We start from the raw sequence: 26,751 nt of genomic DNA, 5'->3' as shown, positions 1-26,751 counted from the left end.
CTGTTGAAGAAGGTACAGAATACCGGGGGAAGACCCTCAGCTGGTGAAAAACATCATACTCTAGTTACTTCAGCAAAGAAATGACAGTTAACACCACGTGAGGATCTGTTCTATGGCATATTTTCTTTCTATGTTCTCATTTGTAGATTTTACATTGGCTTCAGTGCATAAATTGGGCTGGGGAGATGTGCATGCTTACTGAGGCTTCTGGTGTTTGTTGTTGATGTTTTCCTACTGAACAGAACAAAACATTTTGTAGGAAAGCACAAATTTACCCTGTGTACCTTTATAATACAGACTCTGTAGGAATTGTGAATTTATACACAAAAATTATAGGACCAGATCTTTGTTAAGTTTTTCATGTGCAAATTAAAGACGTAAAAATTAAGGGCAAGGTACACAAAAGAAAAGCATTACTTATTATGAATTACAATTTAATAATTTTTACACCCATTCTTAATTTTCAGAAAAAGTTCATGCCTATATGAAGTTGAAGGCCAGCTCTTCCTTTCTACAGTTTTTGTATATTAACTACAAAAAATTATAATCTTCTGTACTATAGTTTACAAGACTGGGTTGAAATGATTCCCTGCTCTTTCAGCAGATCACTTTATTATTTATAATTTATCACTTATAAATAATGTTTACCTCTTAAACAGAAAGAAAAATAACAACAAAAATTTAAAGGGAACTCAGGTTGCCAGATTTTATGTGAGATCATTTGTTTATTTCTTGTTATTCTTTAGACATTTTAAAAGACAGTTTGCATTCCTTTAATTAAACTAAAACCAAGGTAGAAATAAATGGACTCTTGGAAAAGGAAAATGAAAATTCATGGAATTTTTTTGTTCAAATATGTCTAAAAACAAAGTACGTAAATGTTGGCATTTTGGGACAGAGAGTTGAGAATTATTATTATTTGTGAAGGTTGGGGGGCATAAACAAATGTGGTTTGGTTAATGATTTGGTTTTGGGCTTAGGTATTTGTAAAAGAACACTGAAAAAGATGGCCACTGTGACATGTATGTTCTGGTCTGTACAATAATAGCCTATAAGAAAGGCCCAATTCTCCCAACATTATGAAGCTATCAAATGTTACTGAATATTCTTCTATTCGACTAATATTAAATTAACTATTAAAAATGTAATGGAGTTCATTATCAGAGTCTAGGTTAAGCCCGTCCAACTTTATATGTTAATGTACAGTATGTAAATTTAGGAACATTTTTCTGGTAGATTTCTTAGTAGTGAATGGACTTAGTTGGGGTTTAATACCTTCAGAAGGTATTTCAGGTTTTATACTGGCAAACCTTATGAAAGTTCCTGTCTCCCTACAGACTGAAAAAGAATAAAATGGCTGATGATCCTTTTCTTGGTTTGGGTTTGAATTTAGGTTTGTTTGTTTGTCTTTTAAATATAGGTCCTATAATTAGGCACTTTAAACTTAGTCAGGAAATATAGATGTTAATGAACAAGAGGTAAGACAGGGAGAATATTGTCAGGTGATCACAGCTAAAGTTATTTAGTTTTCTTTCATTGTGGGGTTTTGTTTTTATTGTATTGTTTTAGAATAAAATATTTTCTATGGAATTCTATTTAATTATTTATCAGTGGAAAAAATGCACTGAAAATCTTATCAATATTAATTTCTCCCCCCGCTTTTTTTTTCCATTAGATAACTCCACAATGTTTTAGACTTGACTTGCAGTGTTTACTTAGTTATTATACTAGTTTTGTTTTTTAAAAGTGCAATAATGGAAATCAGTCTTATATTGAAACTGATTTAAAGTAATAGAATTAAAGACATTAATAGATTCTTTTGTTTTCCAAAATATCAGTATTGAAATTCAGCCATACTGAAGTAGGTGGCATCTTATCTTTATATGTTAATTACTTTAATAAGGACTACTATAGCCTTTTTACAGTTTTACAAGCTAAATGCAAGTGGTATGTTATAATGTAAGTACAAGAAAGAATTTTATCTTTACAGTAATAAAAGCAAAGCTTAAAGTGTAGCATCAGGTGCAAAGACTTTTCTTTTTCAAATAATTTTCAAGATATTCTATTACAACTACTTGCTTTTGTTTATATTTATGTTTATATTTCTGGATATCACAAAAGCTAAATATGTACTGTTCATTATTACAGGTACAGTTTGTCAGAAAATATGGCAAATCTGTAAAAGTGAATTTTATTCTACTTTGTGAAGGAGATCCTCTCACTGAAAGAGGACAAATAGCATATGCACTGTTGCCAAACCATATTTAAATATTTTCCTTTCTATGTGTTGGGTACTTAAGTATGACTTCTGCCTCCTCAATATTTGCGCAGTATAAGATGGTAAAGTCTCTTAATATACTGTATAATACAGAACTCCAAAGTAGAGAAAACACCACACATCTAGAGAAAAGGAATGAGAAGACAAAGCTTCCACAAACAAAGACATTTTCAAGTAGACTCTCAAAGCATTTTAAATAAATACTTAGTCAAAGCACAGTACAGATATCACATAAGTTCATGAGCACCATTTTCTCCTTTACATAAATATCGACACTCAGCAGTCTTGTGAGTTGCTTGAACTCACACAGCAGTTTAGGCAGAACTAGGACCAGCCAATTTAAAAAGTCTGACTTTCAAATTTCACATCTACACTAAATGAATGCAAATATACTAATGGAACAGCATTATCTCTATTTTTTTTCTTTTGATATCACTTAATTGACTGGAATTAGCAATTGTTTGATTATTTTCTTATGGATTTGCACCCATCTATCTCAGTATTTCCTAGAGAGTGAATTCAACAATACAAACAAAACAGACACCCCTTGGCAGTTATGAGAATCTCTGTTATGAGTGATAAAAGATAAATACTGGAAAGAAAAGCGGAACTGTGGAAATGTTGTCATAACTCATAAGAAAAAAAGGTCCAAAATCATACTACTCACAGGTGAATGAGATAAACTTTATAATGGCAGGTTAAAAGAACAGATACATAGAAGTGTCAGTCAACAAACAAGTACGTTCCAAAAATTTTGACAGTTAAAGATAGTACCAGAACACAGCTAAATGGGAATTACATCAACTCACTTTGACTTCCAAAGTATGGATGTCTCTAATACATATGGTACACTTTAGTCATTTAAGATAGAAATTCCCATGGGATCAGGCATGATCTGTGAAATAAACAAGTCTGTCTTAGAAAAGAAAACCAGTGAACTTGACATGTAAAGTTTGATAAGGTCTAGAGGCTTCTTATGAACAACAATAATTGGAGCTGGGAGAAAGAAAATCCAATTAACTGACAATTTAAGTTTGTTAATCGATATTACCCTTCATTTCTGATTTTGCTTTTGATTATCAGGTATGTCATTGTCAGGTATTGATCATTGTCAGGTATTGATCATTGATCAATATTAATTTTATTTTGCTTTAGATGAAAGCATTTTTCCACAGAATGCGTTATAATCACATTACTTAGAATCTAGTCTGAATATGGAATGAAAGCAAGACTTGTGTGAGTTTATGTGCTGGTATTATGCACAAATAGTATTTAGCAAGTTGACATAGATGAAAAATCTTTTCAGCATAACCTATAATGGCAATGCCATTTATCTTTTAAATTTAATGTTAATTTATTCTCAAAGACTAAGAAAATAAAGGTCAAATTGCATTCCCTCTCGTATAAAATGTAACACAGATGACATGACAAGTGCATCCTTAATGCCAAGCAGGCAAGTCCTGACTCGCTTGAAGTACAGTTACAGAGACAGGCATCTCTGTTGAGATTAATGGGATGGGTTATGTGCATGGTAAAGGTATCCTGATAAAGGGATTTCCAATCTGGTTTACAGATTGTTCATTTCTGAAGTGAGCACCCTGTCTTCATATATGTCTTCAAAGTATAATGATTTTTTTAATTAAAATTTGTGCACGGACACATTGGCTATGTATATATAAATATGTATACACAGGCACACACATATGTACTGTCTACATACAGATGCATTATATTACAAACTTTACAATTAAAACCAATAAAGTTCCTAAAGTTCCATTTTACAGAGGCACACGGTTCTGCCTAAACCTTTTTTCTCCATCTTGAATAAGACATCACTCAAAATGTTCATGACACTCAGCAGCTATTACCATGGGGGATAAAGAAGCTTCTTAGAAGAAAATACAGGAACTGATAAACAGGCTCCATTAAAATGTTTTTTCATGCTAGTATTCAACAAAAATTAGAGCTATCTTTTGCTTTGATGTTACCATTTGTAGTGTAACCCTTATTTAGTTGTTTTGATGCATGCAGTAATTGATACTTCAATAATAAACTTGTTTATATTCAAACTGTCTTTAATCCTTGAATGGTTCTTTTGGTGTCTTTTCAGAGACTGAAGTGCTTTGTGGCATATCACCACTCTGATGTCGTCTTTGCAAGTCTTTCCTTGCTAATATTTTGACATAAATAGCAGTGTTTTCACATCTGCCACCTATCCAGCATGGAGAAACAAATACAGAATTTCTTCATAATCATATCAAAATTCATAATCTTTGGGCTTCAATCATACATGTATATTTTTAATTAATATATTATATTATTCCTTATTAAGTAGAAGGAATGATGTGAAAAAACCAGAAAGGTTGTAGTGGGCTGACCTTGGCTGGATACCAAGTGCCCACCAAGCTGCTCTATTAGTTCACTCCTCAGCTGGACAGGGGAGAGAAATACAGCAAAAGGGCAGACAGGGCTGGATCTCTCATCAGTTACCATCATGGGCAAAACAAACCTTATTTGGGGAAAAATTTATTTCACTTATTACCAATAAAATCAGAGTAGGATAATAAGAGAAAAAAAATTCTTAAAAACACATTTTCCCCATCCTGCTCTTCCTCCCATGCTTAACTTTATTTCCAGTTTTCTCTGCCTTCTCACCCCAAGGCAGGGGAACAGGCAATGGGGGCTGCAGTCAGTTCATCACATGTGCCAATCCTTCTTCTCCTGGGGGATGACTCCTCTCTCTTCCTCTGCTCCAGCGTGGATCCTCTGTAAGGTCACATGTCCTTCCAGCGGCATAGACTCTTCTCTCCAAAAGTCTACAGCTCCAGCCAGATATCTGCTCCAGCAAGGGCTTCCCACAGTGCCACAGCCTCCTTCAGTCATCCATTTGTTCTGGCCTGAGGTCCTCCATGGGCAGCTGGTGGATCTCTGCTGCATGGTGAACCTCCATGGGCTGCAGGGGCACAGCTGAGCTGCCTTACCATGGGCTGTACCACGGGCTGCAGGGGAATCTCAACTCCAGTGCCTGGAGCACATCATCCCTTGCTTTCCTACCTGACCTGGGCGTCTGAAAGGCAGCTTTATACATTCTCACTCCTCTCTCTGGCTGTAATTGCAGGGTTTAGTTTGCTTCTTAAATCTGTTATGGCAGAGGTATTCCTGCCACTGTTAGCAGGTTTGGCTTTGGAGCTTTGACCAGCAGGTCAGTCTTGGAGCTGGCTGGCGTTGACTTTACTGCACAGAGGAGAAGCCTCTGGCAGCTCCTTACAGGAGACACCCCTCCAGTGCCTCCACTGCCAAAACCTGGCCACACAAACCAAATACAGCAATATTGCAGTAGGAAAAACCAAAGGGAACTGAAAAGACTGATGCAGTATCTTATAAATGGCAAGGGAAGAAAATATTTATAAACAAGCAAAATAATTAGAATCCATGTTAGACCATTATCACTTGCAGAGAAAATGGCACCTTTTATTCAAGTTTATTCTTTAAAAAAAAGTGTAAATGAAGAACAATGACATCTTTTTGTTACTGCATTTATTATACTTGCTACACTTCTCAATAAAGTTCCTTAAAACAACAAACATGTTTTGTCCATTTTTCTTCCGTTTAGTGGAATGTGTGGTGGGTTGACCTTGTCCGGCTACCAGATGTCCACCCAGCCAATGTCTCACTCTCCCTCTTCAGCTGGATACAGAAGGGGAAAAAATAAGATGAAAAACTTCATGGGCTAAGACAAGGGCAGGGAGATCACCTGCAACCATCACTGTCATGGGCAAAACTGACTCAACTTGGGAAAGATGAATTTAATTTGTTGACAATTTATAAGAGACAGGACAGTGAAAAACAACCACAAAATAAAAAATGCCTTCTCCCTAAATACTGTTTCTTCACAGGCTCAGCTTCACTATTGAGCTTGACTATTCTGCCTCCTCTTTCTCAGTTTTCTGCCCTTTCCCCAAGGAGCCACTGCCCTGGCTCCAGGCTCAGCCATGCTCTCCAGTGGGTCACCTGGAGCTGCAGGAGCCATTTGTGTATGGCACAGGACAACCCTGGCAGCCCCTCACAGAGACCACCCTGCAGCCCCAGCTGCCAACACCCAGGATGTGAGTGGGCTGCCTAGCTTGGTACATATCTATAGATATGGAATTCTAGCTGGGCTTCGAACATTGCCAGCTTGTTTGGAAACATACTAAGCTGTGTTCACTGCAATGTTAATGAAGGAATCACACAAGATTTTCGTTTCATCAGTCACATAATCCTGGGAATACTCACCTATGGTTAGAAAGTCTTGTGCAAGCTCTTCATGAGGTTCTATTTCTTAAATGAAAAGGTTTAGCAGTCACCCACTGATGTATATATCTTTACAAATATCTCCTACCCATGCTCAACTAATTTACCTACTGAAAGAATCTGAAAGACCTGGCACAGTAGCCCTTATCTTTTGTGTAGATAGATTTTCTTATTGCTTACTTTTCAGTCAAGAGTGCAATTGGCTTTTACCAAAGACTTGTGATTTGTGTTCCCTCCATGTCATAAAACCATTGTGAAGATAAGAAGTGCAGGGAGGGCACACTCTCTTACATGGTCAGTGTACTAGAGGCACTTTTCTTGCAACTCTGTTTAATAACATTTGTTCAGAGAAGAGAAGAGAAGAGAATGTTTTGTGGGTTAATGGAGTACACAACTCTTAACAGGAATTCAAGGTGACTAATGGATGTGCATTCAGTTGCTGAAGTGCTGTTGAAGATGGAAATCTGAACGGGTAACATGAAAACTCCATTAGTGACATATTAGTATTTTTCTGAGGCTTCAGTGGGATCAAGAAGAATGACTGTTTTTTTATTCATGGATAAGTGAAGCTGAATGACATTTTGCTAAGCATGAGGGACATAGGAAAGGAAACAGAAGCTTCTAGAAGTAGTAGGAGACATGCAGGCTGTCCTGGTTTGGGCTTCATTAATTTTCCTAGCAGCTGGTAAAGTCCTGTGTTTTGGACTTAGGATGATAATAATTGTTGATAACAAACACTGATGTTTTAGTTGCTGCTGAGAGGTGCTTTCACTAAATTAAGACTTTTCAGCCTCTTACGCTGCCCAGTCAACAAGAGGGCCGGGAGTGCAAAAGAATTTGTGAGGGAGCGTAGCCAGGACAGCCGACACAAAGGAATATTCCATAGTGTAGAAAGCCATGCTGAACAATAAAACTGCAGGGAGTTGGCCAGGGAGTGGTAACACACTGCTTAGTCAGTAATTGGTGGCAAATTGGATTGTGCATCTCTTAGTGTGTGTGTATTCTTTTACAATTTTAATTATTTTGCCTTCTTTTTGTGTCCATAAAGTGTCTTTATCTCAACCTACAAAAGCATCACTTTTTTTTTAATTTTTTTTATCCTGTCTACTATCTAACTGGAGGAGAATAAGCAAATGGCTGTGTGGTTTAGCTGTCAGATGGATTAAACCACAACACATGCCTACTTGACCCCTGGAATTATTGCCTGCACGCCCTCATCTAGGGGATAGTACTTTCATCAAGGATCTCTCTAAGGACAGAGGGAGATATGACTGTGCAGATTGAACGTGTTTCTGAGTTCAGCAGTAGAATGAGATGAACTGCAGAGACATTCTGACATTATACCCAGAAATACATCAGGTGAAATCTGATTCAAAAATTGCTTATTATTTTCCAGCCTAAGCTTAGTTTTGAGGTTAGATAATACAGCAGATGTGTTTAAAGTGAAGTTCCGGTTCTTAATTTGTTTTAGAACTATGAAAAAGAAACAAAAATAGAAAGAAAATGAGAAAAAAAACAGCAGTTACCTTCAAAACCTAGTTATTGCTATACTCGATCTCCACAAAATTTAGATCTACTCTTCTACAATTTTTTCCAAAGAAATTACCAAGATCATTGCCATGTACATACACATCTATAAAGATAACCCAACACCACCAAACAAAGAGATTTTCTACATGGACTGCTTCAGCTTCAGTCTGCTATCAGACTACTGATACAGCTCTTCCTTTTCCCTGAAGAAAATGCTTGCTATAATTGACATGTATCACCTGATACACTTAACTCAGAAACTGACATTCCTCCCACTCTAATATATGTTCACATTAATTCCTGAGTTGTTTTCAATTCACTCGCATAAAAATAAGAGTGATTCTGGGTGTTAAGATTAGTAAGGAAAATATCAAAATAAAGGGATTTTTACCTTCCCAGTCTGAGCAATGCCAAATATACTGTAATAGATGGAAGAAATTGCTGTCTAATGCACACTTTACCAGTGTAAACAACACATGGTGAGAAAGCCAGCTTTTCTTCAGCACATTGAGCAGCAGTGATTTGCCAGTGGCACTTCTGGAAAACAAAGGGGACAAGAAAAACAGGTCAGGAAAACAAGTGTGACCATAGAAGGTCAGAATGTGTGTCCATGCTTTTCAAGACAGGATTTAGTCATAAAAATCAAATATTATTTATGAACTATTTTTAACGAGATTGTTTTTATGGGAACTAGATGTTTGCATAATGTATTTGTTTGGAAAAAATATTTTCTAAAGGAAAATTTCAAAATAACAGGAAAAGGAAGCAAAGTTTTAATAATTTTATGTGATTTTGGAAAATATAGAAATGCTGATATGATTTTTGTAGAAGTTATTTAAATCTTTCTGACCTGTGTCTGTGCTCTTTTCCAAATCATAATGAATAATCTGTCATGGGCTTGTTATTTATATGACTGCTTACAATGCATTCTTAGTAACTGTGTGTTGCCTTTATTAATAATAATACTCATACTAGTTCTAATTACACACCAAGATAAAAGATCATTTCATTACTTATTTTCAAAAAGTTTTATAACCACATTTTCATTGTTCAGTTTGTTTCACAGACAATTACTCCCAAGGCTACTTTCATCTCTAAGGATGTTTCATTCAGGATTGACTTTATTTTTTACTTCATGTTCCTTACCTGTTTCATTCAGAAGCAAATTTTGATCCAAATTCCACTAAAATCAGTGCAAGAATTGCAATATTTTGAGCTGACTTTGTCATAATCTGAATGAAGTGTGGCAAGCATTTAATAATATTTCTTAATATTTTCTTCTTTTTTAATAGAAAAATTTAAAATATAAAAGCAGGGAAACAAAATATGCATTAATTTCCATCTTTTTTGTTTTCCTTTTATGGTAATATAAAGATGCAACCATATTGAGACAATTCAATATGCCTGACACATCTGTTATAAAACGATATATCTTACATTAAAACAACTTGGCCATCAGATGTCTCCTTTTCAGTGTCTTAATGAGAAAGTAGGGTGTTAGCTTATTGTCATAAAATTAAGGAGTTTTTGAATCCTATAATGTCAAGTTTTAAGAATGTTATGAAAATAAAAAAAAACCAGCAACCTTATCTCCCATTTACCTCTAAGTAGTTTTCAAATGTAAGTGATTGGCCAGTATGAGATAATGGCAGCAATATTTTGGAGTATTTTGCAGAGTGAGATGTCCCAAAGTTATATAAGGAATATATAACATCTTCTTTCACTGAAGACAGAATCACATAAGGTTAGAATCAATGAGAAAACAAAATGCCACTGCTCTTTACATTTTCCTTTCTCAGAATTTCTAGCTCTTTTCAGCATAGTTCTAACACTTAGCTCAAAAAGCTCTATGTTGAAATGACACTGAAAGCAATATTTTTGTGTCTGTGTATCTCTGTATATTGTTCCCCTCTGTGTTTTTTTTATTGCAGCTTGCTGTTTCTTTCTCACACAGAGGGCTTTAGTCCAGTCACTCCTGCACATCTGTGTTTATCGCCAGATCACAGTAAGCCTCTCTTTGTAGCAAAGTATAGGAAAACACAGATAACTCTTACTCCAGCTCTGTCTGTATCTTTTTACAGCCAACAGATATTACTGTTTCAGCTATAAAGGATGTAGACAGGGTGATGGGGTTTTTTTACACTGAATGAGAGACATGGCATCTATCAGTGTTGCTAAGGTTAACCTAACTAAAAACAAAGTGTTGAAATGGAAGCTGTAAGTGGCAATAGAAGCTACAGAGCAGAAACCTAAGGCAACTGAACTGTTAGCTTAGACAAGCCACTTAAATTTCTGAACTTGGGTGGTATGAATTTAGAGGTAGGTGCCCTGAACAGTGTCAGATTTCCTTTAAAAGAAAATCAACCATAAAAAAACCCTAAGCAATTTCCCTGAGATGAGAAGCTTGGCACTTAGGTCTTTTTCACTACCTAGCCACTGCACTGTGCTATATTTAGTAAATTCTAAAGCAATCACTAACAAGCTCTAGCTGTATTGACACTGCTATGCCACAAGCTATTGATTGCTTGATTTTTTTGCCCATGTCCACAAACATTTGTGACACTGAGATCAAGAGGTAAATAGATGTTAGGGATGGCCATAATTGTGTTCAGAACACTCACTTTCCAGACCCCTCCCCAAATCTTGGAAAAAACTCAAAAATATTCTAGAATCCTTCACACCATTAGTTATCAGCATTTCTACCACAGTCTTAGATTATCTTTCCAAAGTAATGTTTACATGATCTGCATACTTCTAATTTACATAAAAGATTAAAATTCTTCATGGAATGGAGTAATTTTTTTTGTTTGTTTTTCTTATAAGGTATGATATTTTAATGTCAAGATCTGCCTTTCATATCACAGACTCACAGAATTATTGAATCTGAAAGAGATCTCTTGTTAAACCACCTTACTCAAGCAGGGCCACCTAAACTCCCTTGCTTAGATTTTTATGTTCAGATTTTTTTTTAATATCTCCAAGGATATGGACACAATAACATCTCTGGGTAACTTTTGCCAGTGCTTAGTCACACTCACAGTAAAAAAAAAACGTTTTCTGATGCTAAGATGGAACCTCCAATGTTTCAGATTGTGCTCATTGTCTCTGGTTCCTGTTACTGTCACTACTGAGAAGAGCCTGGCTCCATTCTCTTTGCACCCATCTGTCTTGTATTCATGTATATTGATGAGCTATCCCGGAGGTGAGCTAGGCTAAATAGTTCCATCTCTCTCTATTTTTTCTCATAGGACAGATGCTTCAGTCCCTCAAACATATTTGTGGCCTTTTGCTAGACTCTACAGTAGGTCCAGATCTCTTAAGGTCTGCAGACCTCAAAATATATACTAGATCGCATCTTAAAGTTCTCAAATGGAAGTGAGCACTCTAAAATTTTCAATGAGGTTCCTTGACAAGGCATCAGGCTTTCAAACTTAATGTGAGGCACAGTGTTTGAGAGCATGGATTACAATCCCAGACTTCCCTCTACATTTTGAATTCCATAGCAAAAAATGGAAAATGCATTCTCTAACTTCAGTTGCCATAATCATTCCTAATTACTTTGAGTTTCTTTGTAAATTCATTGAAAGGGGCAGATTCGTCAGGAAAAATAATTCATCTGTTTTAATGCATTTCCTCAGATGAAATGGGTTTGGTTTAATTGGGTTTTTTCCTTCCCATTGATTTTAAGACAGGCAAAAGTGACCCTCTCAGGCTTCAAAATCTAACATCTATATGTTTAACCAAGGCAAAATAAATGCAGGTATTATCATCTAATATTGGACAGCTCTCCTGAGAGATAGACCTTTGGGGTCTGTCTTCAGCCAAGAATGGTTTGCTACATGATGCACTTCAGAAATTCTTTCCAACTGAGCACACTCATTTGCTCCCAGACATAAACCAGCCTTCTTTGCCCTTCAATGAGGGCTTGTTTGACTCTCTGTGCACTAGCCAGCACATGACAAAGGAATAATCATGCTTCCCAGATATATACCATAAAATAAAAAATAATATGGCCAAATAGAAGGCAAACTTTGCAAAACTGTTAATACAATGACTCATTTTGTATTTCAGAGGGCTGTCATTTTTTCAATTCATATCCAAAATTAAATCTTCCTAATAAAAAAATTCATAGAAAAAGGTGTACTATACTTTTAAGTTATTAACATTATATTACTTTTTCAAAATATACTACAGAACACTTAAAAGTTATTATGAATAATTGTAAAACAAAAACAAAAATATACTTACCAAATAAATGAGCAGTGTAAGGCAATGAATTTTCCTTGCTTGATAATCCCGAGAATTCCATCCCTGATAACAGAATAACCAGCCTTTACTTCTAGTAAAGCCAGTACTATTGACAAAGATTTAATGTGACAGATTTTCAAAGGTTCTAAACAACACATCTGACACAATGTTTCAGAGGCTGCAGCCTCCTTGACCTCGGTGCAATTGGTCAAATTTGTAGAATCATAGAATAATTTAGATTAGAAAAGACCCCTAAGGTCATGAAGTCCAACCATTAACCCAGCACTGCTAAGTCCACTGCTAAACTATGTCCCTAAGTGCCCCTAATTGTCCCTCTACATATTTTAAATACCTCCAAGGATGGGAACTCAACCATTTCCCTGGGCAGCCTGTTCTAATGCTTGACAATCCTTTCCATGAAAAAATGTTTTCTAATAGCCAATTTAAATCTACCCTAGTGCAACTTCAGGCCATTCCTCTTGTCTTATCACTTGTTATCTTGGAGAAGAGTCTCTTTAGGTGGTTGTAAGGAGCAGTAACAGCTGCTCTGAGACTCCTTTTGACTTCTCGGAAACTGGGATCTCTCTTGTTAGGCAGGCCTGATGGTAAATGATGAAAAGTGGCTCTGTGAGTACTTCTGTCAGACCTCTGAATATCTGTGGGTGGATTCTACCTGGCCCCATAGATTTGTGTGTGTCTAAGTCATGTAGCAGATTGCTGACCATTTGTCCTTGGATTATGGGGGTTTCATTCAGCTCCCCATCCCTGTGTTCAGCTCCCAATCCCCATGTTCTGACTCAAGTGGCTGGGTACCTGGGGAACAGCTGGTATTACTACTAAAGACTGAGGCAGAGAAGGCATTAAGTGCCTCAGACTTTTCATCATCTTTTGTCATTTTGTTTCCCTTTGAATGAAATAAAGGACAGAGATTTTCCTTAGATTTTTTTGTTGTTGTTGTTGCTAATGTATATACAAAAACATTTTTACTGTGTTTAATGGCAGTAGCCAGTTTAATTTCTAGTTGGGCTTTTTCCATTCTAATTACCTCCCTGCATAACTTCTACAACAGCCTTGAACACAATTTTTGTCCTGGAGTTCAAGCTAATGCACTCTAATCAGCCAGGCTGATATTCTATCTTGCTGCCTGGTCTTTTGGCACATGGGGATGGCCTCTGTGATCCTCTTCTTGAAAAATGTCCAGCTATCTCTTTGCCCTTCAGGACTCTGTCCCAAGGGTAAAAACCCAAAGAGGTCAAAACCTGCCCTCCAGAAGTCCAAGAACAGGGGGGTTTGCTGACCCCCTTCCTCACTACTTTGAGAAGTGAAAGTTCTATCATTTTGTCATCACTGTGCCCAGGATAGCCTCCAACCACCACATCACCCACTAGTCTTTCTTTGTTCTCAAATGCAGGTCCAGTGGGATATCTCACAGCACTCTGCAGCTATGTCAGGATCTACCTTTCACATACTCTAGGAACATCCTAGACTATCCCATGTGATTTCCTGCAGACATCTGCTAAATTGAATTTTCACACAAGAACAAAATCTAGCTATCATGAGACTTCTCCCAGCTGCTTATAGCATATTTCATCTGCCTCTTCATCTTGGTTAGGTCTATAACAGACTCCCACCATGATATCTGCCTTGTTGACCTTCCCCTTTATCCTTATCAACACCCAATCCTATTGTAAACATCATAAAGTTCCAGTCAATCAAAGCACGCTCTAACATAGAGGGCTGCCTGTTTCTCCTTCCTTGGCAATGCCTTCTGATGAGTTTATAGCCACCCAGTACTGCAACTCCAGTTGTGCAACTCATCCCACTCTGTCCCACTATATCATCATTTTTTTACCGCTATGCAATGGCTTCCAACTTCTCCTCATTGTTGCCCATGTTGTGTACAAAGGGTAGATGCATTTCAGTTGTGCCATTGATCTTTTGGGGGCAAGAAGCCCTGATTCCTGGGATCACTCCCAGGTGCATCCATGATTTCTAACACATCAATAATTCTTGCATATTTAATGGCATATCGATCTCCATCCCCTACCTCTACTGAGGTGTCAGACTGAAAGATCTCACACACCATTCCTCAAATATTATCATGTCATCAGCAGATTTATATGTAGTGAACCTAATTTTTAGTTTTTGCCCTTCAAATCTAGTTTAAAGCTCTTTCAGTGAGCCCTGAGAACCCCTGTCCAAAGATCCTTTTGCCCCTTTGAGGTAGATATACTGCAGAATTTGACAGCAAATATTTTTTAAAATACTTTCAAATGTGTAGCAGAAATCATGAAAAAATTCCTGGGTCAAGGGCAGTTGTCATATGTATCCTTAAGTGGTGCATTGTCTAGGTTATTTTCTATTTAGGGCTATGACAGTTTGTTCACACCCGCTTTTAGAAAGGTTAAGACCACACTTGTGTGTTATTATAAATGTGCTTTTTTTCCTGTATTAAATAAAAAAAATTGTGCTGAGACTAGTAGAAAGACAGAACAAAGATAGAAAATGAGCACGGAAAAGGTGAAGTTTTATGTTGGTATTTACGTATAATTGCACTCTACATAACAATAGAGGTGTATAAGTGATTTCTCCCCATCCAAAATTTTCACAAGAAAATTCTTATTTTCTTTTGATAGTGCATACAATCCAAAACAAACTTAAACCAAAATAACATGAAGTCAGTTTTCAGTTTGAATGAGCAAATTTCAACTGATGGGTCCTAAAAACTTTGCAGAGAAAATATAGATATTTGCATAAAATAACCAGCCCATCATAGTCACAAACAACCCAGATTTAAATATTTCTGATATAGTAAAAAAACCCCAGAACTGACATTTAAATAGAAAAAACATTTTTGACACATACAATTCTATAAAATTAACTTCAGGTGTAAATATGACATACAGAAAAAACCCCAAACCAATCTGGACTGTAAAGAAATGGCAAAGTAATCACTGCAAGGGAATAAAAATCTAGCTTTTTAATCAGTTTTAAATTTAGAATTACTGAGTGTCCATATTATGAAAATATTTCAAAATTAGTGGCTATTTTGTGAAAAATAGAACTAGCATCTATTTTCCACTGATGCCTGCAAAGCACTGAAGCCATGTCTTTCAAAGGTCATTCTTTTCTTTGTATATGCTGTAAAAAATGCTGAGGGACTGCCTATGTACACAGCAGCTATCAAATGTAAAACTGAGTTGCTTTGTCCTTTAACCAATTCAGACACAATATTATTTTGCCATTTTGGGCTCTACTTAGTTCATGGAACGAATAATGACATTTGACAAGCGTGACATTTGAGGGGAAGGAAGGAAGGAAGTGTCGGAAGGAAGGAAGTGTCGGAAGGAAGGAAGTGTCGGAAGGAAGTGTCGGAAGGAAGTGTCGGAAGGAAGGAAGGAAGGAAGTGTCGGAAGGAAGTGTCGGAAGGAAGTGTCGGAAGGAAGTGTCGGAAGGAAGTGTCGGAAGGAAGTGTCGGAAGGAAGGAAGGAAGGAAGGAAGGAAGGAAGGAAGGAAGGAAGGAAGGAAGGAAGGAAGGAAGGAAGGAAGGAAGGAAGGAAGGAAGGAAGGAAGGAAGGAAGGAAGGAAGGAAGGAAGGAAGGAAGTGTCGGAAGGAAGGAAGGAAGTGTCGGAAGGAAGGAAGGAAGGAAGGAAGTGTCGGAAGGAAGGAAGTGTCGGAAGGAAGGAAGGAAGGAAGTGTCGGAAGGAAGTGTCGGAAGGAAGTGTCGGAAGGAAGTGTCGGAAGGAAGTGTCGGAAGGAAGTGTCGGAAGGAAGGAAGGAAGGAAGGAAGTGTCGGAAGGAAGGAAGGAAGTGTCGGAAGGAAGTGTCGGAAGGAAGTGTCGGAAGGAAGTGTCGGAAGGAAGGAAGTGTCGGAAGGAAGGAAGTGTCGGAAGGAAGGAAGTGTCGGAAGGAAGGAAGTGTCGGAAGGAAGGAAGTGTCGGAAGGAAGGAAGGAAGGAAGGAAGGAAGGAAGGAAGGAAGGAAGGAAGGAAGGAAGGAAGGAAGGAAGGAAGGAAGGAAGGAAGGAAGGAAGGAAGGAAGGAAGGAAGGAAGGAAGGAAGGAAGGAAGGAAGGAAGGAAGGAAGGAAGGAAGGAAGGAAGGAAGGAAGGAAGGAAGGAAGGAAGTGTCGGAAGGAAGGAAGGAAGGAAGGAAGTGTCGGAAGGAAGGAAGTGTCGGAAGGAAGGAAGTGTCGGAAGGAAGGAAGGAAGGAAGGAAGTGTCGGAAGGAAGGAAGGAAGTGTCGGAAGGAAGGAAGGAAGGAAGGAAGGAAGGAAGGAAGGAAGGAAGGAAGGAAGGAAGGAAGGAAGGAAGGAAGGAAGGAAGGAAGGAAGGAAGGAAGGAAGGAAGGAAGGACTGTTTTGCTAGAAATGGTGTTTTCTCCTCTTTCTGCTTTGGAACTTTGCTTATGAGTATACTATTTTAAACTAAATCCACAAGACAGAGATATAGATATGGAATTTCTTTTACAGGAAGAGGTTCCTGATTTCTGACTTTTTCTCAGGACAGTGAGGTCTAGAAATACTTTCTAGACCTCACTGTCCTGAGAAAAATTCATCATCTAGACCTAAAACTGCAACAGAGAGAGAGAGGAGGAAGTACACAAAATGCTAAGAATCCAATGGTCAATGCTTGTGCTTTTATGTGCAGTAAAAAACTTTGAGAAGTGGTGATTTGACCTTAATCCAGACCAGAAATCTGGAGGTTGGAAGATGATTTCCTCTCCACTTTCTTATTCACCAGACACATATACCTTGTGATGCAGTTGTTCAAAGCAAAAGATATTTGTCTTTATTTTATGGTCTATTTCTTTTTCTGTTATTGATGTTTTTCACTTACTACAGTGAAACAAAAGATCAAGATGATCTGTGTGCAGACCACATAGCAAAGGACTATTTATGGAAGAATGATATAGGTAACTGGACATGATTCACTAGGCTAAACCTATTCAAGAGAATCACAGTCTTTTAGGCCACACACAGTATTTGATTTTGATGAATTTTAAATTATTGGCTATTTCCAGCAGTGACCAAACAGGTTTTTCTGTTTGGAGGAAGAAAAGCAATATCTAAAACAAATTAGTCTATGGCCCTTCTGAGGTGTTTGGGTAATTTGCTGATTACAGCAGGACACTGTACAGATTTGGCCTCTGGGGATGAAGAACAGAATGGTAGCATACTGCCATCGAGATTGCTGACTGCATAGTAGCAGTTATTGCCACTTATTGAAATCATGCTGCTCCTCTAGATCCCCCGATAAGAAATTGCTAAATTGTGCATAAACTTTCTAACTTATTTTAAAACTCAATGTGAAAACACCTAAGCAGATAACTAGTGTGCACTTATTATTATATTCTTGACAGAAAACATTACAGACACAGAGCCCTAGTCACAATTCCTAAAATTTTATCGTGTCCCTACCACCCCACCATCCTTTTGCATAACTCCATTTATAGCTTCATAACTGCAGAAAATGCTGCCTATATTTAGAGCAAGTTTTGTATTCCTCCCTCACAAGCTTATAGAAATATTTTACTATCCTTCTATGATGCCTGCTTAACAGTTCTGGGTTGGTTTGAAGCAGAAGTGTCAGACTTATATATTCACAGCATTTCAATGAGGCTGTGCATGAAGGAGGTAACTTTTCTTCTACTACACACCACAGCAAGAACTACTTGCACAGGTTTAACTAGAAGAATATTAGTGGTCATTTTTTTCAAGGCCAGGAGCGGAATATTCTAAATGTTCCATATCTGGTCATTAAAAAACACCCTAAACCTGCTGCTTCAAATGTAATAAAAACCATGAACAAAGTAAAACCAATTCTTTATGAAAAAATCAGGTTTATGAAGAGAAAGAAAAGTTATTTTACCAAAATTTGTGTAGATGTTATATTCAAACTTTAGCTGCTCATTTTGTAGCTTACTAATAAACCTCATGCTCTTTGCCAGATGGAAACAGTCATAATATTCTGTCTTCTTTTCTATTTGTATTTAGTACTTAATAAAAAAAAGTCTACTTCTTATTATATTTGGCATTGTATACTATTAACATGGTAATCCCCAGTGCAATTTTCCTTTATTAATTTTTTCATGATCTTTTGTTTGTTGTACATTAATAAAACAGATTATCAGGTTACTTGAGGATTTGATTACTAAATTCTCAATGTACAAATTGCTTAACAAGCGTGCCTGCCCACCTATTATATAAATTAATCCCAGGTGCATAGCACAACAGCAGTAACTATGTCTAATATCATTTTTATATTATTTCAAAAACAAATTTCTGTTACTTAAAAGGCTTTGAAACTCATTGAAGGCTTGCTTTAGTTCTTTGTGGACATTTTTAAATTTCATTTTTGTTTTTTGTATTTTCCTGTTATTGCAGAGAAGTTAATGAAAAATATCTTAACTAAATATTCTTCAACTTGTTTGAAAATGGTAAAAATTATCCTGCTGTTTATGCTCATGTTCATGATCCAGCAAATTCCATTAAAATCTGTCATTATCTTGAACCTTTTGAGCTCCATGTTGTGCATAGCACTGTCTTTTTTAACTTCAGCCAGCAACTAAACACAGTTCAGCCAGTCAGTCACCTCCCACTTATGGGAAGGGGAAGAGAATCAGAAGACTAACTGTGAAAACTCCTGAGATGAAGATAGTTTACTAGGTAACGCAAAAGCCATGCACACAAGGAAAGCAGAAAAAGGAATTCATTCACTGCTTCCCATCAGTAGGGAAGTGTTCAGGCATCTCAGGAAAGCAGGGCTTCATCACATGACAGTTACTTCAAAAGAAAAAGTGCTCTGAATGTTCCCCAGGTTTTTTATTGATGAGGATGATGCCATATAGTATGGAATATCCCCCTGGTCAGTTGGGGTTGGCGGTTCCAGCTGTGTTCCCTCCCAGATTCTTGTGTACCCCCAGCCTCCTCACTAGTGGGGTGAGAAGCAGAAAAAACCTTGAGGCTGTGTAAACACTCAGCAATAGTTAAAATGTCTCAGTGTTGTCAAAAACAGTTTCCAGAACAAATCCAAAGTAACACTACAGTAACTATTGTGAAGATATTAACTCTATCTTAAAACCGGTACATAAAGGCAAAGGTCAAAAAAAAAAAAAAAGTCACAACAAAGGAAATTCACACTGCGCATTAGCAACGTTTAGCTGCAATGACAGCTGTTAAGTAGCAGAACACATAGAGTGTGGAATTTATACCCTTGGAGATATTTAAAACTTGACTGAAAATGTTTTGAATGTTCTTATTTAAGATTTTAAACTATCATTCCTTCAAGGGGGAGCTGGATTGTAAACAATCACCAGACGATCCTTCCAACCATTTTTCTTTTTTTCTTGTGATTCTGTGGTCTCTCTCCACACATAATACTTGAAATTACAAGCCATTAAAATGTGGGGGATTCATGTCCAGAAGTCAGCCTTTTCCTTGTCTGAAAAATGTTTATGTCATGCAAATGTCATGCAATTCAAAGTTAGAAGTTTTCTTCCTCTAAGAATGTAAATGAATTAACACCAATCAAGTCAATTGGTGAGATTTATCAACATAGTCCTCAAGTATATGTGGCAGACTGTGTGTCATGGATAGATTTACTGGATCTGGCTGAGATGGAGTCCATTTTCTCACAGCAGCCCTTACAGTGCTGTGCTCAGTATCGGTAGGAAAGGTGTGGGTAAAACCCCAGTGCCTTGGCTACTGCTGAGCAGCGCTGGCACAGAATCAGTGCTGCTTCCCCTGCATTCTTCACCCTACCAGTAGGATGGAGGTGGGAATTCCTGGGAGGAGACACAACTAGTGCAATTGACCCATAGTGACAAAAGGGATATTCCATAGAATATGACATCAGGTCAGATAAAAAAGCTAAGAAAAGGAGGAGGAAGAGGGGTGCATTTCTAATTACAATATTTGCCTTTCTGAGCAACCATTATAAATGTTGAAGCTCTGCTTCCTAGGAAGGCATTACTTGTAAATAATAGAATATTTTTTTTTTTTCACTTTGCTTGCACACATAATCTTTTCTTTTCTCCTTAGAAAACTTCTTTATCTTAACCAATAAGTTGTTTTCCATCTTCCTTTCTCCTCTGTCCAACTCAGAAGGGGGAGTGATAGAGTGGCTTGGTGAACATCTGGCCTTCAGACAAGGTCAGTCCTTTACAATAATCTCTCTTCTACTGCTCAGCATAATCAATCTGTAAATATATACACAGAGAGTTGTCTCCTGATAAAGGTATGAATTAGGAGATCTTAATTCCTGTCTCTATAGTAATTTATCAAACTAAATTTATCAAATGAAATTTTGAATTTGGTTCAAACTACAGAAGTTTTATCACAAATTGCTTCACAGACATATGCTTCAAATCCTTCCCATTTTCAGTCACAGAATACTATAATCCTTAGCATTTTCTCACAAAATACAACTTGATATTTAATCTATGTGCTTCATTCTCTCCAGTGCAATTAATTCTTTCCTAGTGTCTGCCCCAAATAACCCAGAAAAGAGGCTTAACATCTGTTGTGATGCAATTTATGCTTCAACCTTGGTCTTAATACCTACTTCTTTCTCTCTTTTTCCCCCCAAACTCTATTCAAGCTGTGTCCATAAACCAAAAACTGATTAAGACTCTTTGCTTAAGACTCATTACTTAAATCTCAGTTTTGTAGTCCTTTAATTAAATGCTAGGCAGTTGTGGCTGTTAAATGCACATATTTCTTTGGAGGATTACACATTTTACTGATGACTACAAGATGACTGTTTAGCAATGTATTAATAACTAATTATGAGCACACATATTTGTGTTAAATTGATATTTGAAAACATCAATTCAATGATTCAATATCAAACAAACCAAAACATCAACATTTTTCTATACTTAAAATTTTCTTTGAATTTAATGCAAAATTTTTGTTAAAGGTGCAGAATATTCTGAATACATATGTTGTTTAAAATGCATTTAAATTAGTTGAAAGAAGATTTTTCCTTGAAAAAATTATTATAATTTCAACTGTCTATAACCTGTTTCTATAGTTATATATTATTACTTTTACTCTCTTTACGCACTAGCTATAAATGGGACTTTCCCTCATGGCACTATTATGGCAAAAAGTTCTTTTCTCATGACAGTGCTTCAATGTTTAGAAAAAAACACAGCAGAACTCTTTAACTATCTAATAAAATGAAACATTTAACTACACAGAGTATAAATTTGAGCCTTTTTCTTTGATTAGGAACACATTAAGCGACCGTGGCCCAAATGACTTACCTAGCTGCTCATTTTGAAATGGGAAAATGCTGACTTTGGCTGGCACGGAGCTCACTTTTGTTTAACAGTCTGCAGGAGACTGGAGGAGAGGCTGACTGGCTCAAAACAATCAGTTTGGAGGTGGTGGGGAACACGGTAAGCTCAGCCATAGGTGGGCTGCTCTGCTTCCCCTGGCACCCCTGAGTCTTCTTGTGCTGCACTGAGGTGAGTGAGCATTGGAAAAGTCAGCAATGATCACCGTAGTAATGGGGGTGGTTGGCTGCAAGGGCCAGCTGGGAACATTCTGACTCTGTATGAAATGCAGGCACAAGACTTTAGTGCTGATATCAGCATAAGTTTGTGCTATGAGGTGCTCTCCACTACCCTGGATTTAAAAGGTGCTGGGACTGCACAATGTGGTGGCTACCTTTCTAACTCCTTCTTCTTTCTCTTTCGCTTCTTCTTTCCCTTCTTCTTTCTTTCTCTTTCCTCATTCTCTATCTCTTCACTTTTTCTTCCCAAAATACACAATAAGCTGGACCAAGAAAAATTACAATTGATAGCTGTTTAAATCCCTTGTTGTGTCTGAACAAGTTAAAGCTTGCTACATTAAACTTTGCCAAGTGACTTATTCCATTGGAATATTCTAAAGTTTGTGAGTAAAAGTGTGGGTTTTTTTTTAACCTCCTGACAATTTTGTTGTTTCTCCTATATACGGCCCAGGGTAGATACAAGTACCTTCCCCTGAACTCACCAAGCAGAGTGGTGTATTACACAGCCCATATAGTGCTGTGATTTATATTTAGGACCAAAACTGTTTTGACAACAGTTATAACATAACAATATGTATGTTATAATATAACATAACAATAACATTGATAACAATGTTTCGTCTTTTAGAGAGCAGTGTTTATGTAGCATCAAGATCTTCTCTGTTTCCTACTCTGGCCAGTAGCCAGGGGTTGCACAAGAGTTGGAAAGAGACAACTGGGAGAGCTGACCCAACATGACCAAAGTGATAGTGGATGCAATGAAACCCCATGCTCAGCAGTAAATCTGTGGGAATTTTTCCAAAGTAGCCATTGCTCATATACTGACTCGGCATTGATCACCTTCTTGATTCTTCTTGACTCACTTGATGAAATGTTTACTTCTTTTTTTTTCCTTCAGCTGTTAAATTCTCTTGACCCTTGAATTTTCCCACTTCTGCCATTCTGATTCTCCTCCTGATCCTAATGGGAGAACAGTGAGCATGCAACTGGATAGATATTTATTTACCAATCACAGAGAACAAAAGATTGGTCATTAAATAGCTGTGCAATTTTTTATTTAAAATAATCCATAGAAATTGACTTGGTTTAATTAAATTACATAGCTGAGTAACCAAGGGTGGCAAAAAATGATTAATTAGCAATATAATAAGATTTGGCTCTACTACATACAGAATATTGCAGGCAAGCTTTGGATAAACCACATCTCTTTGGTAAGGGAAACCTTTCCATGAAAAAAACTTTGTTAGTGTTCAGATCAGATTTTGCTATCTTTACTGATGTTGCTCAAAGTAAATTTTCTTTCACTGGACCAACTATTAGGACACTGATAAGTAACTGTGCATCACAATGTTTGTTAAACTTGACTGACTTATTTTGTAAACTGTTGGAAACAAGTAATTTTTTGTAGTGTCATACTCACCATAGCTAGCAAGAGGAGATACACAAACCCTTACTAAATTTATTCATTTTCAGTTCCTGGTTAGTTAGTTCTAATGACTGTCTGTCTAATGACAGACAGTCATTAGAACCAAGTCTTAAGGTCTTTAGGCTAAAGTTAAAGAAAGTCATAAAGAAACAACTTGCAATGTATTTTTTTCTTTTGTATTATTTAAGGTTTTTAAATTTCATTTTTATAGATTTTTTTTTTTTAAAGATAGATAACTTTTTGTTATATTAAGCCAAATTCCACTGAGATTAAAAATCACTTTTAACACTGACAAAGGCATCTAGATGGTATGGTTTGATAAAAAATTGCTTTTACAATTTGTTTTTATTGTTATTTGTTGATGAATCTTGAAGCCTGACAGCATTATGCTTGTTTTATAGCTTCTATCTTTTTGCTAGACAGATTTGCTTGATAATGTTCAAAGATGGTCAATTTTGGATGATGCAGGGATCTGAGATAGAACTACATTGAAATAAAAGTAAATATAGAACCAAACCAATCTTTCATTTTAAGAAAAACAAGGCAATGAATAAAGGACCTCAAATAGCCACTTTTTTTTTTTTTTCATTTTTATGCATTTGTGTGGAATATTTTTCAGAAGATGGGAGTTTTTTTAGATTTTGGTCTGCATATATATGTTGTATTTATACAAGAGTGTGGAGTTTGAGATGCTAGCATGTGACTGATATATTTCTACAAACACCAGCTCCTGAGGCAGGAAATAGCCAACACACCTCATTGCAGGTAAACACAGATGAATTAATCAAAGTATTTATTTTACATAAAAATAAATGTCACCTATCAAGTATGTTTATGACGTGAACAAATCTGACATGAACAAACCTGCTGCCTGTGGTAAGGTTCATAATAGAAATGTTTGTCTTTGGAACAACATGCCTTCCACTCCAGTGCTTTAGAGGCAAAAGAGAAAGTATAGTTTGGATGGTCTACTTCAGATAAATATGAGAGTTAGACTGCAACGAGGTCTGTACTCAGTCTGTACTCCAGGCTTCCATCCACCAGGACACCCAGGTCCCTTTCTGCAGGGCTGTTCTCCAGCCTCTCATCCTACATCCACGGTTGCCCCATCCAAAGTTGCCCCTACATGCAGGGTTGCCCCATCTTTGCTGCTATCTCCTCCGAGTATGATTGATTATCCAGTAAAGAACAAAATTTCAGTGGAGAGTTCACCAGTCCTGTTTCCAGATGTTAGAATATATTTTTTTCTTTTTTTGGAATTATGATGTTGATATAAGTGTGAGGCTGGTGTTTCATAAACTTCTCTGATTGTTAAAAAACACTTAATAATAGCATTAAGTTCAGGAGTCTGGATGGCTCTCACATATTCGACCTGGCTGACTTCCAGGTATAATGCTCTCCTAACATTCCTCTCTGCTTTCCCCAAATCTTTAATAACTTAAGGTATTGATGATTCAATTTAGGATTGTAATGAAAGAAACAAGATTTTAAAATAGCTACAAGGAAAACTCAATTGCTTGAAAACTTGAAAACCGATATTGAATGTAAAAGAGATTAGTACCATTTTTAAACAATTTAAAGACTTGTTTAACAAAGCATTTCTGTAGGAAAAAAATATGAGTATTTTGGTTTCTTTTAAAATTGGATTATAATTATATTATAAACAAGTCATGTCCACATTTCTGAAAATACATTACATGGCATTGTGTAATGTTGCAAAGGGAATAGGTTCACATCTTTCAAGGTATTCAAAACATAGGAGTACAATGACAGGTTGTCTTAACTTCTTTACTTGTAACTGTGTGGGAGAAATTGAGTATTCAGTGTTTTAATTTTCCCACTGAATGAGATTTCTGTGTCACTTATAATGGTCACAAAGCCTGATTTAAAACCACAGTTTGTGTCTGTTGTAGGTGTTGGTTTTGGACAAATTCCACCTTTGCTTATTCACTTTAAAATGCAACTTTTAAACTTATAGAAATATTCATAATTGCTTTGCATGAAGAATTTTTCTGGAGTATGTTTAAGCTTATAGATGTTACTTGTAGTATATAGAAGAACTGAAGCAGAGTAAAACCTTGTAACATATTTGCTCTCCCTGCTTCAAAGTTTAATGCTGTTTTCGGTAGTCCACCACTTTATAGAATGTGCTTCAGAAAAAAAATAAGCCAATCAAATAAGCCAACAAATAAGCCAGTCATAAAACAGATAAATATTGGTATCTTCAAAGTTTCTTCTTCTATTTTTCCATGTAAACAGACCTTTCCAATTAGTTGAAATACCTGCTTATTATTATTGCTTCAACTACATTAGGGTAAGCTATTCCATAGATTAACTGGATAGAAAAATTGTAAGTCTTCTAGAATTTCCTTTGTCACAAGAATAGCTGAAATAAAAAAAAAAAAAAAAAATATATATATATATTTGCAGTAGCAGCATGGTTGAATTGAAAGTTTTTGCAGAGAGATAAAAACAGAGCAAAATTAACTCATAAATATTTGATCTATGCCCTAGGTTAAGAAGGAAGTGAGTTTTTTGGGAGGTTGTGGTCAAACCAATCAGTGCTTGGATTTGGATATTGGCACCTGGTTGGGCCACTGAAGGTATGGACCGCCTCTGAGAACACAGGGGGTTAAAAGCAAGAACTCCCAGGAGAACTCTCTCTTGGTTCCGGTCGGGTGAAGGAGCTCAGAGCTCCCCTGCCCAGCCAGGGCTGGCTGGAGGAGGGAAGCCACGGGGCTGGGTGAGGTAGGCCGGAGACTCAGCAGAGGAGGGGAGTGAAGGCCTTGCAAAATGGAAGGGTGGAGGAGCCCTGAGAAGCATCAGGCCCCCCACCTGCCACACACACAACCTGGGAGATAGAGAGAGAGAGCCAGTGCCTGTGATTCCTTGAACCTTGAAAGTCAATATCATGGACTGGCAGCACAGCCGGCCAGAAGCGGGGGATGCGTTGAGAGAAGGTGCCTGGCCACTGTGGGAGTTCTGGGCAGACAGGGGCAAAGATTTTAACCCCTTGGTAGAATAATGGAAACCTTACAAATACTGATCCTCCTGAATCAGAATGAGGAGAGAGAGATGAAGCGTGAAGAAATGAGCAGGTGTGATGAAAGTTGGTGCATGTGAGAGATATCCAAAGAAGTGGGAGGAGACGATGGATTAGCCTTAGGCTGGACTCTTATTTGTATGGCCATGGACAGACCCATGTTTTTTCCTTTGACACAGAGACTGCATTTAGGGGGAGGCAATGCCTTGAAGCCAGAGTACAGTGAAGCAGTGGCGAGAACAGAGACGGCTGAGGAGGGTGTGGGATGCCCTCTGTCTTCAGTGGAAAGGAAGATCTCTGTTCACGAAGCCCCTCTGCCCCATGGGGTGAAACTTGTGGGGACTGGTGTCCCGAAGTTGAGAGACTGCTGCTTTTGTTGGAACTGGGCGGGGCATCCTTAAAAGGGGAACCCTA

The 26,751-nt window shown here is 37.2% G+C and overlaps 1 long non-coding RNA gene across 2 annotated transcripts; it reads right to left on the bottom strand.

Annotated features, from left to right (window-relative positions):
• Positions 1–2,107: 2,107 nt before the first annotated feature.
• On the bottom strand, positions 2,108–21,989 carry LOC135293931 (uncharacterized). 2 transcript variants are annotated; one of them, XR_010356050.1, is made up of 4 exons: positions 21,618–21,989; positions 12,350–12,412; positions 8,493–8,638; positions 2,108–5,965 (listed from the first exon to the last, which is right to left on the bottom strand). It is a non-coding gene; the product is annotated as an uncharacterized LOC135293931 (long non-coding RNA). The 2 variants fall into 2 exon arrangements; XR_010356049.1 differs by having other exon boundaries at positions 2,108–8,638; positions 21,618–21,988.
• Positions 21,990–26,751: the final 4,762 nt, after the last annotated feature.

The sequence above is a fragment of the Passer domesticus genome, chromosome 2 (genome assembly GCF_036417665.1).
Source record: "Passer domesticus isolate bPasDom1 chromosome 2, bPasDom1.hap1, whole genome shotgun sequence".
NCBI lineage: Eukaryota > Metazoa > Chordata > Aves > Passeriformes > Passeridae > Passer > Passer domesticus.
This window is presented reverse-complemented; position numbering and strand designations above follow the sequence as displayed.